General features: G+C 50.3%; 1 protein-coding gene across 8 annotated transcripts in view; it reads right to left on the bottom strand.

Annotated features, from left to right (window-relative positions):
* CTIF (cap binding complex dependent translation initiation factor) overlaps positions 1–19,702 on the bottom strand; it is a 302,316-nt gene that overhangs the window by 253,947 nt on the left and 28,667 nt on the right. The window contains exon 1 of one of the 8 annotated variants that reach the window (XM_059894005.1): positions 10,893–11,032. The exons of the other annotated variants lie outside the window; for them this stretch is intronic. The gene's annotated coding sequence lies outside the window, so the exon portion shown is untranslated. Of the gene's footprint in view, positions 1–10,892; positions 11,033–19,702 lie in introns of those variants that run through there. 8 annotated transcript variants of the gene reach the window in all.

Here is a 19,702-nt window from a genome sequence, read left to right as displayed (position 1 = left end):
AAGAAAACAGGGTCTTTGCAGATGTAGTTAGTTAAGAGGTTATACTGGTCTCCTTATAAAAAGGGGGAATTTGCACACACAGACACACACACAGGGAGAATGCCAAGTGGAGATGAAGGCAGAGACTGGGTGATGCATCTACAAGCCAAGAAATGCCAAAGATTGCCAGGAAACCACCACAAGCTAGAGGAGAGACATGGGACAGAACCTCCCTCACAGCCCTCAAAAGGAATCAACCCTGCTGACACCTTGATCTTGGACTTCCAGCCTTTAGAACTGTGAAAGAATAAATCTCTGCTGTTTAAACCACTTAGTCTGTGGTACTTTGTTAAAGCAGTCTTAGCAGACTAATACATATCTGTACATAACACACCTGCACACACGCACGCGCACACGCACACACACACACTCACCCTGGCAATACATTTTGTGCATTACAAAAACATAACCCAAATAGAAATTAAAAGATGAAAAAATAAATATACATAAGAGTTCTAATACTTTCTTCAGGTGGGTCCTTAGGCACCCCACCTTGGAGCCCATTAGTTTCAGGTGGCAACGTTGGCACTAACCACCGATTTCCCCCCAAGTCCTTGCAATCTGGAATCCATGATTCTGACCTCGCGCCTCAGCTCCCTAATTGTTTTCTTGCTGAACTTGATGTGTTGGTAAGGACTGTGCTGGGCAGGGTCTGGGTGAGGGCCGGCCCGCTGACTTCCCATGTGTGCTGGGGTCTGCTGCGGCCTGCGGAGTGCACCAGGTGAGGAGGGGCCCAGGAGCGCGTTCCTTAGATCGCTCTCCTCTTCCCCATCCATCAAAAATAAACCCTGGGCTTCCCTGGTGGCGCAGTGGTTGAGAGTCTGCCTGCCGATGCAGGGGACACGGGTTCGAGCCCTGGTCTGGGAAGATCCCACATGCCGCGGAGCAACTGGGCCCGTGAGCCACAACTACTGAGCCTGCGCGTCTGGAGCCTGTGCTCCGCAACAAGAGAGGCCGCGATAGTGAGAGGCCTGCGCACTGCGATGAAGAGTGGCCCCCGCTCGCCGCAACTGGAGAAAGCTCTCGCACAGAAACGAAGACCCAACACAGTCAAAAATAAATAAATAAATAAATAAAAATTAAAAAGAAAAAAACTAAACCCTGAGGGGACGCGGATGGAGCCAACTTCAGGGCAGGGTGGGGATGTCTATCTGTTGTGCGTGCCAGGATTTCTGGCTCGTTGCCCTTTGCAGCAAGGTCACAGGAGTGCACGTGGTGTCTCCAGGTGTGGAGGGCAGGCGCAGCCCGGGATGGAGGGAGGCGGGGAGGGAGGGGTGGAGAGAGGCAGCCAGGGAATGTGTGCACGCTCATTCCAGAAACCCCGCCTGGCCTTGCTCAGCCGCCTGGCGTCCACATGCAGCTGCCATAAATGCCGGTCCCCACACAGGGGGAGCTGTGGCCTCTGCCAGCCTCACCCCAGCAGCTTGGCCAGCTGACAGACCCCAAGGACCCCTCCTCACGCCCCCAACAGCTGTGGAACCCAAGCAAGCGAGCCTGGCTGCGTAATTCATGGGGCCCCCAGGGAAAAGAAGAATGCAAGCAGAGCCTCTTGCTCAAAATAAGGATTTCAGAACAGCGACAGCCCAGGGATCAGCGAGCATTAACTCTTCTGAGTGTAGGGCCCTGTGTCAGAGCAGAGGGACACCCATGAAGCCAGACCGCCTGCTGATGAAAGAGGCCAGTCTGCAGCCTCGATGCTCCACACACCAGAGCTGCCAAATTAACTCTCCCCTTCCCTGCCACACATCCCAGGAGTCGGGGAGGTGGGACGGTGTGGGAGAAGGGGTAAGGTCCTGTTCCAGGAGGCCCCCGTGTGCAGGAGAGGTACTCGCCTCTTTCGTCTGTGGCATCTGGTTGATGGAAAAGAGTCCCCTAAATAAGTTTTTACAGTAGATAACTGAATGCAGTTACTCAGAAGAAACAATGTGAATGACAATCTAGCATCCCTCGGTCTGGCCCCAGCCCCAGAGGAGGCAAAGGCATGTTCTCCCCTTGGCTTATCGCCTGTGTCGGTCACCTGCCTGTTTTAGGCCCCTTTTCTACACCTTCAGAACAGAACAATATCTTTGCCCACCTTTACTTTTTTCTAACCTCCCAGGGTTGTCAAGAACATAAATACCAGGTCTAAAATCCAGAACTCTAGACACATATTATTAATACCAATAACGATGACAATAAAGATAATTTTGCTTTGATTGAGTCCTTTCCCACGCACGACAAACTTGCCCTTTTCTGCCAAGTCTTCTCCGGAGAATGCCAGAGTCTGGCTGAAATCTCTGCTCCCCGTAAGCACCCTATCGCAGGGCTTCCTGTGCATACTGACCTGAGGGAAGCCCTCCTGCGGCCTCCTGAACGCTGAGAGGTGCCACGCTCCCGCCGGACACACAGTACCCCAGTCTCTCTGGCCGCTGAGGATTCCCAGGGGGACGAGGACAGGAGAAAACTTTATCGGGCTCGTTACAAAAATGTGCTGGCTCATCTGGAGGCAGGATATGGGCTGCAGGCAGAGTGGAGTCTGCCAGCCTGGATGGGCCCCACCTGCTTCCGGGCCTCCCAGCTCCCAGCTGCCCACCATTCCCTGCTCCCATGGCAGCCAGCCCCTCCAGGATGAGATGACGCCCCCAAAGTTTTGCAATGACTCCCTTTGTTCCTCTACCCCTGGGGCCCCAGGAGCCAAAAGCAGCCTGTGACTGTCAGGCTTGGCTGCTGCTCAGCTGATGAGAGCGATTAGTACCAGCCACTCCCTGCTAATTGCTGTCCTCAGCAGTGCCAGGTCCACTCCTCCGGAGCCCTCTGCCGGCACACAGCCTCCGACTGTTAACAGTGACAGGAGTTGCGTGTCATGGGAACTACAGTGTCCGCGCTGTGAGGCCAACTCGTGCCAGTTATTAATCCATTTACCCAGCCGTCGAGGCCCGTGGCTTCTCCGCTGAGTCTGAACCATTCGGGCAATGCCAGGCAGAGCTATTTCCCAACTACCCCTGGGAAGTAAGGTGCCTCACAGGTGGAGAGCTTCACACTAGCTTATTCACTGGTATCCAGGAGAAATGGGGCGAAGGAGAAAACCTTGCTCCTGAAACCCACAGATACTACCAGTGTGTTTCAGTGGGAAGAACACAGCGCCATCCAAAGGGCTGCTGGGTCACTCTCCTGCTCTGCTATCAACTTCTGCATCTGTAAAGTGGGGTTAATAGCCCTGCCTACCTTCCCACAGTTGCTGTGAGGATCAACTGAGACAACGAACATGGTAATAACCACGTGAGGGGCTATTGAGAGCTAAGCCTTTAAATGCACTCTGTCCAATCCTCTCTCTAGTCTGTAAGATGGTTCCCATCTTACAGATGAGGAAACTGAGGCCCAGGAAGGTCCAGACACGATGGCCACAAGCGGGTAAGGGCACATGGACACGGGGCCATGGGACTGCCGTCATGGTGCCGAGCTCTTCCTGATGCTGAAATGATCCCCTTCCATGTGTCCTGCTCAGAGATTCAGGCCAGGCTAGTTGGTGCCTGCAGGCAGCCATTGCCTGGAGCAGCGGGCACCGCACCCGAGGGTGGTCTACCTACAGACTGTTGGGACGCATGAGGTGGCTTAGTGGGAGGACCCTGCCCTGGAAGGGCGAGGGTAGTTAGCGAGGCCACTGGACAGGCTCCTGAGCAGGTCTGGACTGTACAGCACAGGATGGGTGGCCAGTCCACGGACAAGGGAGAGAGGGCAGGCACCAGACAGGAGCTGAGATGTCTGAGAGCTGGTCCCAGGACTTCCGCCACGTCTGAGGTCTGCCTGTTCCCACCCGCATGCACCTTATAACGTGCAGAATGCTGTATCTGTCTGACTCCAAGTCTCACTCTGTGACCACTGTTTAAGTTCCCTGGGAGAGGACTGACATTCACACTACCGTATAAATGACTAACACAAGCAGGTTTCAGTGTGTGGGGGGGGTGGTAAGCAGTGGCAGAAGCCAACTGGAACTGGGGAGTCTGAAATGGATGTCTCTCTTTTCCCAACTAGGGTGCTGCCAGCGGTGCTGGTCACTCTCTTCCCAGTCTCTGGGAAAGCTGGCACTTGGGGGCACCCCCATCCTGATGACAGCACGGTCTCCTGGGCAGCATGGGTCCAGGGAAGGAAAAAGGACTTGGATTCCAGAAAGAGCCACCCAAATCTAGTGGCTCTCCGTTAACTAACTATGTGACGTCAGGCAAGTCACCTCTCTAGGCCAGCGGGGTTTCCCGGTCAACATACAGGCAGGAAAAGGGGCAGGCCCGGCACAGATGGACGGACACTTTCGTCCCCAGCAGTGCTGCACCATAGGCCATGGCTGCCCTGGCTTGGGGCCGGTGCTCCGCCCTTTCTGGCAACCACTGTGGCCTCAGAGCAGCAGCTGGGACTGGATTCCAGACTAAATATGGAGCCCCAGCCCAGGCTTCTCCCCACCTGCGAGCCGAGGGCCCAAACCCCTGCGGCTACAGAGCATCGTGCTGCCTGCCCTCCAGCCCACGCCGAACGCTGACTCACAAACTCTGCACACGGGCAAAGGCCACACAAAGGTCAGAGGGCCAGAGCAACAATGAACTTCCAGAGCAATCAAAAAAACAGCAGCAGAAGGCACTGGCCTGTAAAGGAATACAGAAGCAAGCCTGCTAGTTTAAATAACAGACAAGAATATAAAGCAGTTTACCCCCAGAGCGTGTTCAAGTTTATTTCCCAGAGCTGAACAGTGACAAAAGTTACAAATAAAAATGATGCCTCTGTGAGGCGTCTCTCCCCTCCCCTGGGCTGAAATGTATGGTCATATCTTAAAAGGCTGCTGATAAGACTTTAGTCCTTCACCCCTCTCACACACACACACACACACACACACACACACACACATGCACACACGCACGCACGCAAAAACAAACCCACTACTGGCAAACTGTTTATTAAAGGGACAGGTCCAACAAGTAGAGTACTGACTACTGAGTTTCCAACCTAAAATACCCCAGAATGACCCGGTGTGAACCACATCTCATACCCCCTCTCTAGTACCAGAGATGGGGGACGCCTGTCACACTGCTGTTGGGTGACAGGTCCCTTGCAAGAAGACCTGCTGGCGTCTTAACACTCCCCACCCCATCGTCACTGTGACTATATTTGGAAGTAGAGTCTTTGCAGATGTAATCAAATTTGAGGTCATCCTGGCATAGGATGGGCCCTAAAGCCAATGACTCCTGTCCTTGTAAAAAGAGGGAAATTCAGACACAGGGACACACACAGGGAGAAGGCCACGTGAAGGCAGAGGCAGAGAGATTGGAGCGATGCATCTACAACCCAAGGGAGGCCAAGGACTGCCAGTCACCCACCAGAAGCTTGGAAGGGGCCAGGAAGGATCCCTCCCAGAGACTTCAGAGGAAGCATGGCCTGGCTGGCACCTAGATTTCAGACTTCCAGCTTCCAGAGCTGTGAGAGAATAAATTTCTATTGTTCTAAGCCACCCAGGTTGTGGTGATTTGTTCCAGTATCTGCAGGAAAGGAATACACACACCTATGAGAGGACCCACCACAAACCTCCAGCTGTTAGACCTGAACATGCCCCTTCCCTGGGCCTTGGTTTTCTTTTCTGTAAAGTGTAGAAAGTTGTGCCAGTCAGTCCCTTCCAGCTCTGACCTCCTACCGCAGGTTCCTTCATCTACTAAGTCTCTGGAGGATGATGGGAGGTGGTGGTGGGGAGGGCAGGGGATAGACACAGGGGAGGATGGGGAAAAGCACAGGGCGCTCTCCCACTGCCCACGCTGTGCTGAGGATGCAGAAACAGTCAGAGGGGAGCGGCCTACCTTGATAAAGGATAGGTCAAGTTCATCTTTGCAAGCTTGCATCCTACCCTACGCAAGACGGTGGTGCAGTAGAGAGAGCAAAGATTCTGGAGCGAGTCATTCATAGGACAGAGGTTTTCCTTGTCTTAGATTTGCATCAGAGTAATAACGCAAGATCGGGAAGGGGAGAGACTGGAACAGAAGGAACAGTGGAGAGAGTCCTGCAGGAGGCTAGAACAGGGACGACGTGGGCTTGAGTCAAGGTGGAGGCAGAAGAACGAAGACAAGAAGATGCAGTGAGAGCTGTGTGGGCAGCAGCCGGAGAGGTCGGTGAGCGTGTTTGTGGGGAGGGGCACGGAGAGGCAGAATGTGTGTCCCGGGTTGTGGGCTTGGGGGACTAGTTCGGTGATAAGAAGGCAGACCAGAGCAGAGGGCGTAGACAAGGATCACGAGCCGGATTTGGGAGGTGCCTGAGGTCAAAGTGACCAGGAAGCAGTCTGGTGGGCACTGCACTGGGATCAGAGGACAGGCCTGGTGTGGAGAACAGATGTGACAGTCAATGGCACTCAGGCAACAGCCAGGGCGACCCAAGGGGGCAAGAGGGCCCAGGAGGAGGGCAAGTGGAGAAGGGGCTGGGACAGGGCCCCAGGAACCCCCGTCTGATAGGCCACAGAGAACAGGTCCCTGTGGGAAAATGTGGAAGACGAAAAAGGCACGGGGTGCAGAGGCAAGTGGTCGTGGGAGCCAAAGGCAGCAGGAGTTGGGGGGAGGGGGGTCCTCGGTGGGAGAGCAAGCAACATAACAGGGCAAAGGCAGAATGGACACAGGAGGGTCCCAGTAAGTTCAGGCTCCTGTCACTGCTCCCCAGAAGGCAATGAGGTCCTTGGTGCCTTGTCCATTTCCAGGTCTCACCAAGGAGACACATAAATGGTTACTGAGGAAGGAAAGAAGGAAGAGACGCAATGAGCCATGATACTGACTTAACCACAGTTTCCCACTGTCAAATGCACACATGCTTTCTCATCAGCGACTTCACAGACCCTGAGGACACCCTTCAGTAAAACATAGAAGGGGGATTGGGGGACTTCCCTGGTGGCACAGTGGTTAAGAATCCACCTGCCAGTGCAGGGGACACCGGTTCGAGCCCTGGTCAGGGAAGATCCCACATGCCGCTGAGCAAGTAAGCCCGTGCGCCACAACTACTGAGCCTGCGCTCTAGAGCCCGCGAGCCACAACTACTGAGCCCACGTGCCACAACTACTGAAGCCCACATGCCTGGAGCCCGTGCTCCGCAACAAGAGAAGCCACCACAATGAGAAGCCCGTACATTGCAATGAAGAGTAGCCCCCGCTCACCACAACTAGAGAAAGCCCGTGTGCAGCAATGAGGAACCAACGCAGCCAAAAATTAAAAGTTAAAAAAAAAAAGAGAGAAAGAAGGGGGATTGGTTACATTGAAGTATTTCTTCTTTTGGGCAGTCAGAGCATAACTAAGGTAGAAATTTGGTGAAATGGAAAAATGTATGTACAGAACTTTCAATTGTTTTTGCTTTTACATAATCCAGACACTAAAGAAAAAATAAAGCTAAATTGTCTTACATATGTCATAATCTTTTTGTGAAAAAAAAGAAAAATATGGCTAGAACTGGACTCATAGACATTTGGAGTTGAGAACAACCTGTAAGTTTATCTAGTCACAGACTCTCATTTGACTGGTGAGAAAAGTGAGGCCCGTCAAGTGAGCTGGCTTGCCCCAAGTCACAGGTCACATCAGTAATTAGTAACTAGGTCAGGACTAGAGCCTCCTTCCTCCTTCCTGGCTTCCATTGCTGCAACACAAACCAAATCAAGGCTAATAACCTAATTCCAACTCCATTCAAAACACTGCGATGCCCACGTCTGAAGTTTGGGAAGTTCTATTATATTGATAGTAAAAAGTGTACCATTCAATGGCTTGGAGCTTTTTTTTGTTATTTTCAAAACTGCCTCAATTCAGATGCCTAACACTCAGAGTGGCTGCACAGAGTGGTGTAGGCTGTGTGGACTGTGTAAGTTGTGCAGCTGTGGTCTGGACAGGGGTGCCTGCCTGAGGAAGCCAGAACGGGCTGAAACCCACTATGTGCCACTCACCAAGCCCTACGCTTAGGAACTGAGCTGTGTCTGCAGGAGAGGGGCACTTTTCCTAACTCTCCCAAAGACCACTTTGGGGATGGGCCAGTGATGACCTGGTGCCACTCGGGAGCTAATTTAATTTGTTCCAAGCCTCCAAGTTTAGGTAGAGATGAGTACATTTTAAAATCTATAAATCAAGGCCTTAACCTATAAATGAAGACCTCTAACTAAAATTAAAGAAAAATACATCAATAGAAAAACTGAGCCAAGAGCATGAAAAGTAAATTTACAAAGGAAGAAATATAAATGGCCTATAAATTCCTGAAAAATCTTCAAGTTTACTAGTAATCAAAGAAATGCAACGGCAAATGAGATATAATTTCATACCCACCAAATCTGGAGGAGTGGAAAGGAACACCGACACCCAATGTTGGGGAAACTGGTATTCTCACACTCAGCTAATGGGGATGAAGATGGGTACCACCTGTCTTCTCTAGGGCCATTTGCCCAAATATTAAAAACCCTTTAATGTATGCATACCTAGGAATAAAAAAAAAATCAGTCAAGAAAATAACCAAAGATGTCTTTGACATTCACCTACAAGTATGTCTCTGAGGAAAATAAGAACAGAGGCCACACCCACAGGTCAGGCATCTTCCATCAAGCCATTAGCTCTTGGAGTCAGCATAGGTAACGACACCACAACACTCACAAATGAGAGTCCACCCAAAGGGAGAAATACCTGCAGGCTGTTATTGTCTTTTTCTAACTCAGCTATAGAGAGTCATGCAGTTGAGACAGGAAAAGGAAGCATGAAGGAAAGAGCATGTGAAACAGAAACAGAGCACCGCTGAGCAGTAGGAGTTCTCAGCAGCTGGTTCATCTGCTCTGAGGCGATTCTGTCCCTGGGAAGTGGAAACAACGGTCAGTGTCTCTTAGCAAAGTCCCAGGGAGCCTCTCAAGGCTGGAGCAGATTGCATCTCTTGGATGCTCCAGCCCTGCCAAGGGATGGGATGAAAATCCCACAGGTCCTTGTCCACAGCTTTGTGCCCTAAAAGTATGGCTTTGAAGAGATGGACTCTTCAAAGCAAGCCTTTGAGGATGGGCCGTCCGCCAAGTCCGCAAGGGAGCCAGTGCTGGCATCTTGCCCAGCAGGTCACCTCCCGGGGGTGTGGGTGGTGTGTGTGTCCAGGCTGTGTTACCAGGTTCCACCCAACCTCACAGAAAGCCATGGGGTCCCCTGCTGGGCCCCAGCAATGCCACACACAGGCACTCTGTGAACTCCCCCAAGGCTGGCACTGGCTGGGAGCGAGTCTGCATTACCCTAGGGTCCCAGGAGGGGGTGAGAGAAGCCCAGGCCAAGTGGGAGCTTTCTTTAAAGGTAACTTTTTATCTTAGGCATCCAAATCATTTTTGTTCTGCTCTCTATGCCTTTCTTTATTTCAACAGCAAGACAGACTTTTTTTTTGGTACGATCTTCAAATGCTATTGAAGATTGTACTCCAAGTAGATGTACCACTTTGATCCTGCAGCTCGGTCTGGCCCTGGTGCGTGAAGCTGTTTTAGGTCTGAGAAATCTGGCAACAAGTCATTCCTGCTGCTCCCTGAGCCCTGCCCCCCACACAGGCCCCACCTCTCCGAGGGAAACTGCAGAGAATACAAGACACATGGGGACCAAACGGGAGAGGCGGTCGCTGTCCCCTGAACAGGTGCCTTCCATCCTCACTAGCCTTGCTAATATGATTTTAGAACCACTGATGATCTTCCGGCATGATGGAAATGATCTTCATTTTGATCTTGGCGATGGTTACACGAATATAAACATTTGTCAAGATCCCTCAGGCTATGCACTTAAGATTCATGCATTATCCTGTATATAAATTATACTTCAGTAAAGTACTGTTACTATTAAGAGTGGGAAAAAATAATTGATGGCTACAGGAAGCATGATCTGCAAACCAAGTGGTACAGAGCCGGTTCTCGGCCTTGGAGATTGTCAGAGATGGAGGAGCTGGGAAGGAGCCGGCGGGGGGTTGGGAGCAGGTGGGCCTGCACTGAAAGTCACCAGAGTGGGATCAGGTCTCAACCCCACCCCAGACGCGCCTGGGCAAGTCACCATCCCTCTCTTGGTCTCTGTTTCCTTATTTATAAATTGAAGAAATGGGCTAGTTCCATAAAAAAATACAGATTCTTGGGCTTTGTCTTGCCTCCTGAGTCACATACAATGTGAGTCCGGGGAACAGGAATCTGCATTTTGATAAGCTCCTTGGGTGAGAGTAATGTTCTTCGGGGTCCAGGACCAATATTTGGGAATTGTGGACAATGCGCTTATAAAGGTTCTGACCTCCAATGGTAACAATCCCTGCTTCTTTGTGGAAAGAACAGCAACATAGGGCCAAGAGAAAGGTGTAAATAAATAGGATGATCAGAGTTGAGTGACACAGGCTTCCCACCTTACATTCTCCGATCAAGAGCCTAAACCCAGACTTTAAATCTCAAAAGGGTGACCTTATACAGTTGTGCAGTTTGCGTACTGCTCAAAGACATCTACGCAAGACATTGAGTGAAGGCTGAGAGTCAGCACATATCCCATTTGTCAGACCATGTGCCCTGAAGCAAGGCTGCAGACACCTGGGGGAGGGGCGAGAGGGAGGGGTTGCTTTCTTCAAAATTCATCCACCAAGATAAGGAATGCCTTTTCCTAATTCTGACAAAGGCGCTGCATAAGTTAGTAGTGTCTACAGAAAGACCAGCATCAGAAAACATTCATGTTCTTTCGACATGTGTTTTCAGCCCTAATTCCCTAAAGACAAGATAAGTGACTTGATATTCAGGACCTGCCCTGCCTTTTTCCAGCAGTCCACAACTTTGTCCCAATGTCACTTGCCCTTCCACACACATTCCTCGCCCCTGTCCTCCATGCTTTGGTCAAGCTGTTGCCACCACCTACCAAACTTCTCACTGGTCAGCGATCCAGTCGTTGGCACCTTCTGCAACCCCTCCAGGTGAATTAATCCTCCCACCAGGATCCTGTGCCCAGCACAGGGGATGGGGTAGCTAATGAGACAGGCGTGTTCCAGGCCCTCACAGACCTTATGATCCTGTTTGAAGATGATTAAGACACTAATTACAATAAAGTGTGAGTAAGGAGAGCGTGTAGCAGTGGGCACGCTGTTCATTACAAAACTAGCATGGCGCCATCTAAAAATAGTCCAAGCCCCTCCCCTGCCAATCTACAAGTCTAGAAACAATGCAAACTGAACTCAAAGCTCTCTTGCATCTGGTATCACTCTCATCCCTATGATGTCTAAATACGTCACACTCTAAGAAAATTAAGGTAACAGAGCATTCATTAAAATTTTCTGCAGCATCTAATTCTACAGACTACCAGCTGGACATAAATTCTTTTCCCTGGTCCACCTCTCTGTCCTTCCTCGCCTAAGAACCTCTCTGGCCAGTGCTCCAAGCACTGCTGGCCCCAACAGCTAGTGAGGGAGACCCTCCCTAGGGCCAGGTGGGATGGGGGGGGCCAGCCACACCCGTTGCTGGGCTGTGCACAGGTTCCACCCCGTCCTGCTGCCCAGCTGCCCCGAAGGTGGGCATTTCCTCTCCAGCGCTTTCCTCTCTCCTCTCTTACCCGCCGTCACAGACAAGGCTGGAGAGGGAGTGAGGGGCAGGTCCTCGGCATATTGGAGGCGCTGACACACACTCACCCAGCTCTAAATCGGCACAACCACAATCAACGCGATTCAGCAGACAGTGACAGAGCCTGCTCTTCTGAGACAGGGCGGAGGAGAGCGAGCGAGAGCGTAAGGTCTGAAGCCATGAGACCGGGATCCGAGTCTAGGCTCTGTCCTGTACGAGATGTGCCACTTCAGGAAAATCACTTAATTCTCCCTGCTTCCGTTTCCCTACCTGTAAGATGGGGCCAACCCATGGGGTTACTGCAAGGACTAAATCAACTAGCGCTGGTAAAATGCTTAGCACACAGTAACCGCTCAAATGGTGATATTATCTCCACTAGTCTCAATACTCCAAGTGATCACATTATTACCTCCAAGAGTACTGGTCCTCCTAACCCCTGCCATCATTACCACAGCTACTGTTCGATAACCTGCTGGCTGGGAGGCCATAAGGTACACAGACTGTCCCTGTGCCAGGAAGCACACAGCACACGGCAGGCAGGTGCACCTGACCCAGCGTGCCTCAGAAGCCCATCCAAGGCACAGAGGGGACCCTGACGCAGGAGGCACAGCAGGGAGGCCTTGAGGACCACACAGAATCAACACCGCTCCCAGGCGCCTCCTTCACCAAAGCCGTGAGCCCTGAGGGCTCTTCCGCCAAAGGTCTTTCAATCTCGTCCCTTCCTCTTTGTTCCTACCGATGTCTTTACGTCATCCACGCTGCCATCAACTCTCTGCGCCAGCTGCCTGCGCCACCAAGGCCAGCACCTGATGGCCTTGGCACAGGCAGCTGGTGCAGAGAGCTGCCCCGGGTCCCAGGACTCTGGGACCCAAACCTCTACCTCGGGTCCCAGGACTCATCCCCAAACAGCCCCATAAGCTGTCAGTGGGTCTTTGTACAGTCTTATCATGGCTCCCCGTTGGGCAGAGGGTAGAGGCTCTACCTCCCACTCGGAGCCCGGCCCCCGCACGCCCTGGCCCCGCCTCCTGCTTCTCGGAAGGTTCATTCTGGGGTCTTTCTCCTCCTGGCCTCTCAGATGCCAAGTCACACCAGACATCTCTGGGAGAAGAACAGTGATACCCATTCTCTCCAAAATGGGTCCCCCTCCTCCCATCTCTAAATCCCACCCCCATCCCGCAGGGCCACTGCACCCACCTCAGACACAAGGCCTCCCCTGCCTTGTTCCACACTGACCCCCCACTTCCCTAAAAGTCTCCAGCACTTATTTCCCAAGCACACCCTCTGCCACGTAATCATACCTCTCTTCCTGTGTGGAGCCTTACCTCCTTCCCGTCTGCCATTTTTTCTCCCAGCGACAGGTAATAACACCTTGTTGGGTACCAGGTACTTACCTAAAGCTCAATAAACACTTGCAGGAGGGACACACCCTCTAGCTTTCCAGCCCCACATGAGCAATAAAAAGAAAGAAATGAGGTAAAGGGCCGCTGGCTGCCTGACCCCAGGAAGCAAACTGGATGGGAGCCCCGTCCTCCCAGACACTTGCTTCACTCCATTTCTGCCAACAGAGAAAGCATTCCCTCCTCTCGCCGGCTGCTCTTTATTCCTGGTCTGCTTCCCTCAGAGGAAATGCCAGTGGTGACAGAAATGCCAGAAAGAAAGTCTGCAGGAACCCAGCAAGGAGAGGGGAGCCTCCAGATCCAACCCAGGCGCAGGCAGCTGAAAAGAACAGAAATGGGAAGAAAAGCTCTTGGAACGTGGAGATGAGGGGGGCAGGACTAAACTAAAGCCCCCAAATCTAAGGGGGTGGCAAGAATTATTTTTGCAAATACAAGGAGCAAAGTGTAATTTCAGATGCAGGGCTAGTAAGTTATGCAATTGTACTGGATCTCAGGATTTTTCCAAAAGATCGAAATTTTTTTACAAAAAAATCAGCTGCAGTATTTGTGAAAACAGAGTATTGCTGTCTCACCTTCTCTCACTGTGAAATGGGAAATTTATGAAAATAAACGAGAGAGCTGGTGCTGGCACGATGCTGAAGAAGGAATGTGTAATAGCATGGCAAAGTCATGGCATTTATACGAAATGTGCAGAATAGGCAAATCTATAGAGAAAGAAAGTTGATTAGAGGTTGCCTGAAGCTGAGGGACTTGGGGAGAAATGGGAGTGACTGCACACGGGTACAGGAGGGGATGAAAATGTTCTGGGTGATGAGTTTCTAGAAAATGATGTCTCTAGAAAATGTTCTAGATAGTAAGTGATGGTTGCACAACATTGTGAATGTATTCAAAGTCACCTACTTTTTTTTTTTGGCCGCATCACACAGGATCTTAGTTCCCTGACCAGGGATTGAACTCACGCCCCCTGCAGTGGAAGTGCGGAGTCCTAACCACTGGACCGCCAGGAAGTCCCCAAAGTCACCTACTTTAAAAGGGTGGATTTTGGGAATTCCCTCTCCGTCACCGCTCTCTGGTCCCCAGGCAGGGACACGTCAGATCCCATTTTACCCACACTCCTCGCCTCCAGTGGACAAGGAAGTGTTTTTCTAGAGCCACGATTTCTTGTTGTGGTTTTCTCCTCATAGCTCTAACCTCAAGTGTCCGAGAGGCCGTCTGAGTGCCCAGGCCGGTGTGTCACCATGACACGGGGGCTCTGGCAGATGCTTCTCCTCCTGTGGGGAACGGAGGCCGTGACTCTGACAGCCCATCTAGGCCTTACAGAGGTCCTCTGGTCACACCCACTTTCCGGTGCATTGCCTAAGCAGGAACAGTGATTCCACTTCGCTAACTCCCCTCAAATCGCTCTCCTGGGGGCTCCGTGAGCACATCTGCTGTGGCGGCGACATGAACTGCTCTCATCACACAGGCCACCCCGGCGGCTCTCAAGGTGTTAAGAATAATTAGCAATTTCAACATTTTGGAATATCATCCCCTGGATAGAGAAAGCCAGAAACCAAAACCACACAAAAGATAAGGCTTGAAATTCCCAAGCACCAAGCTTATGAAGTAGAATAGGGAATTGGAGTCTAAATAGAAGAATTTTAAAAGGTGCATCTGAGCAGACCAAATCCTACCTATGTCCTTTTTCCTTTTTTTCCTTTGTTTGTGTCACATCCTGGACTTGGGCCTCCACGGGGCTGGGTTTTATTTGGTCTTGCTGGAGACAGTGTCAGCGATTAAACAGTTATGCCTCCTCTGGCACCGTGAATCTGGAAACAAGAAGAGTCTCCGTCCAGAGGTGTCTTTTCGCCTACTCATTCTGGCGTTTCTGTTGGCAGAGGTACCGAGCTGCACAGAAAGAGGACTCGGAAAATGAGAGGCTCCGGGGGAGGGTGCCAGCGAGATGTGGGGAGGCAGGCAAAGGTCCGAAGATGAAAGGCAAGGCCCATCTCAGAAAAGGGCCATAAGGTACCAGGAGGTCCGGCACCACCTCAGTTACTGTAAGATGCTTATGCCTTTTTGGCTTCCCAGTAGAAATGGTCAGGCCAGGGGAGAAGGGGAAAACGCCACGCTGTATTAAGTGCTTCTCTCCTGGGCTGGCGGCTGACCCGGCAAAGCCCCGAAGGCCACTTGTTTGCCCTTCCAAAGGTCAGCACTGCCCTGGGCAGCCTCGGCGCGAGTGACCGCACACTCACAGCTCTCAGAAGGCAGGCCCACCCCTCAGAACCCGCTCGCGCCAGGGCAGGCTGGGTGTCCTGCGGGCTGGCACTGCTGTCCAAGGTCAAGGAGGGACAATCCACAAACTGAAATTATTCTTCAGTGAGTTCTGTCTGAGGCTAAGTTCTAGCACATACATTTCTCTAGCTCGGGTCCACCTGGCACATGCCCTGGGCCCTCCACAAATGTTTATTTTTGGCTCCCTGTGGTGAAAAAGCAAGACTGGCATTGGAAAAGCACTCGCATTTGCTAAGGCCTTAATCCAGGCAAAGCCCTGACTTCCACAGTTTACCTCGGAGAGAGGAGACCCCATAAGCAGTTGCCTTAACTACTTCGGATTAACCAGGGCTTGGGGCTAGGGCCACAACCCAGCACAAACGTGTGCTCAGAGCAGCCGTTTCTAGAAATGCACGCCGGGCAGGGACCATTTGTGATAGTCATGGCCTGGGGGGCGGTGGGCAGGGAATATCCCAGGGGAGTAGAGCCAGACCAAGAGGCTGGGCCTCTGTCAACCATCCCTGCCCTGTCGTGGGTGAGGAGGGCTCCTCAGCAGGGCACTTGGGTAAATTAAATGTGAAGTTGACTGCTTCTCGGGCTCGGAGGATCTCACACCAGCACTCACAGCTCTACTCACAGTGCAGTGCTGTAATCCCACTGTATCATCAACCCCTCCGAGGCAAAAGAAAAGTGAAAATTAATCTAATTAGAGTCAACAGTGTTCACAGTAAGGAAAATTCTGGTATTTTGCCAAGAGTCTCTCTTTCCAGCCAGCTTTGTGGGCAAAGGGCACGGGGTTTGGAGCCTGGAGGGCCTAAGCTGGAATTCTGGCTGTCACTCAGCTGTATCACCATGGCACAACTGTCCAAGGGGCAAAAGTGTCACTGCCTTACAGAACTGCTATGTGGGTGTATGAGAAAAGATATAAAAGCCATGAAGCCCCTGATGGATATTAAACACTCAGCAAGTTTTCCTCTTGTCCCTCATGGACTCAAGTCCTACCCGCCTACCCGCCTGGTGGCCTGCTTGGACATCTCAGGAGGAGGACCCAGGACCTGTCTCCTGCACCCCCAGATCCTGCTCCCAGCAGCAGAGGCAGGACTCGTGTCTGGGGGTGGGAGCTCCAGGGAGGGAGGTTCCAAAAACCCTGCCACACTTAGCTGCCAACACCTTTCACAGCTATTATTGTCTTATCTCATTTGGACCTGGGTCTGGCGGCAGTATTTCTATTATCCCCATTTTAGAGATCCAGAGAAGGAGTAGGTCTTGGGCTAAGTCACAAAGGAAGTTATCCCAAGAGCGGGGTCTCACAGTCCAGTGCTCTAATAAAACGACTAATATTTATTAAGTATGCAGACATTCTACTACATTCCCTATAGGGATGGAAGTGTCCACACTTCGCAGTGTGCAACTGGATGTTCAGCAATGCAGCAGAAGCGACACGATGCTCTTTCCAGGCCTAAGACTGAAGAAGACCTGGAGGCTTTCACATTTGTGCTCTGAGGGAGGGGAGCCACCTTGAAATAAGGCCACGTCCACTGAGACCACCATGTTGGAGGGAAACCCAAGCTAACCCCAGGAGGATTCTCTCTCCCTCTCTCTCTAATGATTCTGCTTCTCTGAAGAATCTGCCTAATCCAGGTTTCTCAAGACCATGAGCCAAATACGATTTGCCTTTGACCCCTTAGTCTGCAAAGCGTCCTGCTCAGACTATCCAAAGGAAAAGACTGAAAACCACCAGAAACGGGGGATGGGTGAATAAACTAGTATATAGCCATATGATAGAATATTATACACTCAGAAAAAAACAAGGAGGATCGCTGTGCACTGATAGAGAAAACATCTACAGAATGTTCTGTAAGGTGAAAGGGAACAGGTACAGAATCGCATTTTCAGTATGGTCCCTTTGATGTAAGAAAGGGGAAACATCAGAATATATTCCTTAGAGTGCATGAAAAAAAAACCGAAAGGAGAAACAAAATATTATTGAAAGTGGTACATATTGTGGCTGTGTTTTTTAAAAAACCATTCTTTTACTGATATATATTGATTTATTATTTATGAGTGAAATAATATAGTGTCTGGGATTTGCTTCAAATAATCCAGGGGTAGGAGAATGGACACCGGAAAAGAATCAAGCTTGGTGGTGAGATGACAACTGAGGAAGCTGGGTGGTGGGGACACAGTCATTCGTTAAACCATTCTGTCTACCTTTACATCTTTTGGAATTTTTAATAATAAAAAGGTTTTTCAAAAATTGTTACCTCCAGGGAGGGAGTAGGGCAAGAAGGAAGGGACAAAGTGAAAACAATATTTTCATACTTCACAGATAGTATCATCTTTTTTTTTTTTTTAATTCTTGAGGTGAAATTCACATAGCATGAAATTAACCGTTTTACGTAATTTAAAATGTACAATTCAGTGGCACTTAGTACAGTCACATTGCTGTGTAACCACCACCTCTATCTAGTTCTAAAACATTTTCATCACACCAAAAGAAAACCCAGTACCCATTAAGCAGTTACTCCCTATTCCTGCAACCTCCCCACCCCTGGTAACCACCAACCTTCATTCTGTCTCTATGAATTTACCTATTCTGGATTTTTCATATAAATGGAATCATGCAATATGTTACTTTTGTGTCTGGCTTCTTTCACTTAGCATAATGTTTCCAAGGTTCATCCAAATTGTAGCATGTATCAGTGCTTCATTCCTTTTTACAGCTGAATAATATTCTACTGTATGGATACACCACATTTTGTTTATCCATTGATTGGTTGGTGGACATTTGGGTTGTTGCCAAAGCATACCTTTTCATTTTGTCTTTATTTTTTAACTGTGTAAGTGTACTACTTCTTCACATTTTTTAAATTAAATTTCTATTAGATAATCAATGTGGGCCATAGAGAAGGCAGGATGAGAACACAGGGTAGATTCATTAAAAAAGTTAGGAAGCTTGGCAAGAACATAGTAAGAAAGCATTCAAAAATATAAAAGGAAAAATGGATAATAAGTTATAATTACTCGTATTTGGGGGTATGTGGTTTTACCACATAATTTATAATTCTTTCGAGCATGAAAGAACTCCTTGAGAACCTATTTAGGGTAAAGCACTGGGAGAGTGGGCGATGAGTCGGGGCTGGGTTGGGAGATGGGGCTGGACTGTGAGGGTCTCCACCCCAGGCTGGAACCAAGCCAAGGTGTGATGACATCTATTCACTGTCACCCAATGACCAAGTTGCTCATCTCACCAACTAAGGGGAGGGCTTGGGCTTCTACTTCCTGCATCCACCCAGAGCACTCAAAACCCATGAAGCGTTGGGCAGTTAGGGAAGTGGAAGCTTCCTGAAGGACCAAGGACAGCCCACCTTGGGGCCCTGGGGAGAGTTAGGGGCATTTTCCAGGGAGGTGGCTTGTGGGGCAGGGCAGCCAGTGGCATTCTGTTTCCTGTTTTGTGCACTGGGCCCCTGACGAAGGATTATTTTAAAGAGCTCCATCTGTTGCTTTAAAACAAAAGGTCTGTAAATACTATTTCGGGAGAAAGAGCTCTGGGTTTGGAGTCAGAAGACCCAGTTTTAGTTACAGCTCTGACCCTGAGTGGGTTACTTGTCCATTTTCCAGATAGAAATAATAATTCTTGCCCCTCCCTGTATCTTGGAATATTAGGTGGTCCAGAGATAATTAAGGCTTTGAGCTCTTCAGAAGAAAGATGTCTGGAAACACAAGGGGATATTATGATTCCTGTGGCTTGGGTGGGTGGGGTGGAGTCTATGAGAGAAGTCTGTGTGTATAATTGAGCTCAGAAAAATCATTTAATCTTCTAGACTTTACCTAGAGGGAGGGGAAGAGTCTGAGGAGCTAAACAAACTGCAAATCAGAGACTTCCCTGGTGGTGCAGTGGTTAAGAATCCGCCTGCCAATGCAGGGGACACGGGTTCGAGCCCTGGTCCGGGAAGATTCCACATGCCGCGGAGCAACTAAGCCCGTCCGCCACAACTACTGAGCCTGTGCTCTAGAGACCGTGAGCCACAACTACTGAGCCCGTGCACCGCAACTACTGAGCCCACGCGCCACAACTACTGAAGCCCATGCGCCTAGAGCCCGTGCTCCGCAACAAGAGAAGGCACCACAATGAGAAGCCCGCGCACCGCAACAAAGAGTAGCCCCTACTCGCCACAACTAGAGAAAGCCGGCGCGCAGCAACGAAGACACAACGCAGCCACAAATAAAAATAAATAAAATAAATTTATAAAAACAAAAAACAAAAAAAACCCCTGCAAATCACCACCACAAACCTCCATTTATAGAGTTATGTATAGTCTATTGACTCATTTGATCTTTGTCACAAATCTTTTGGAGTACGATTATTCCCTTTCTGAAGATGGAGAAACTAAGGCTCAAAGAAGTAAACGGCTCGTCTAAGTATGAAGTGGGGCCAGGCCCCCAGCCCATGCACAGTCCTGCT

This window comes from Balaenoptera ricei, chromosome 14 (assembly GCF_028023285.1).
Source record: "Balaenoptera ricei isolate mBalRic1 chromosome 14, mBalRic1.hap2, whole genome shotgun sequence".
Taxonomy (NCBI): Eukaryota; Metazoa; Chordata; class Mammalia; order Artiodactyla; family Balaenopteridae; genus Balaenoptera; species Balaenoptera ricei.
This window is presented reverse-complemented; position numbering and strand designations above follow the sequence as displayed.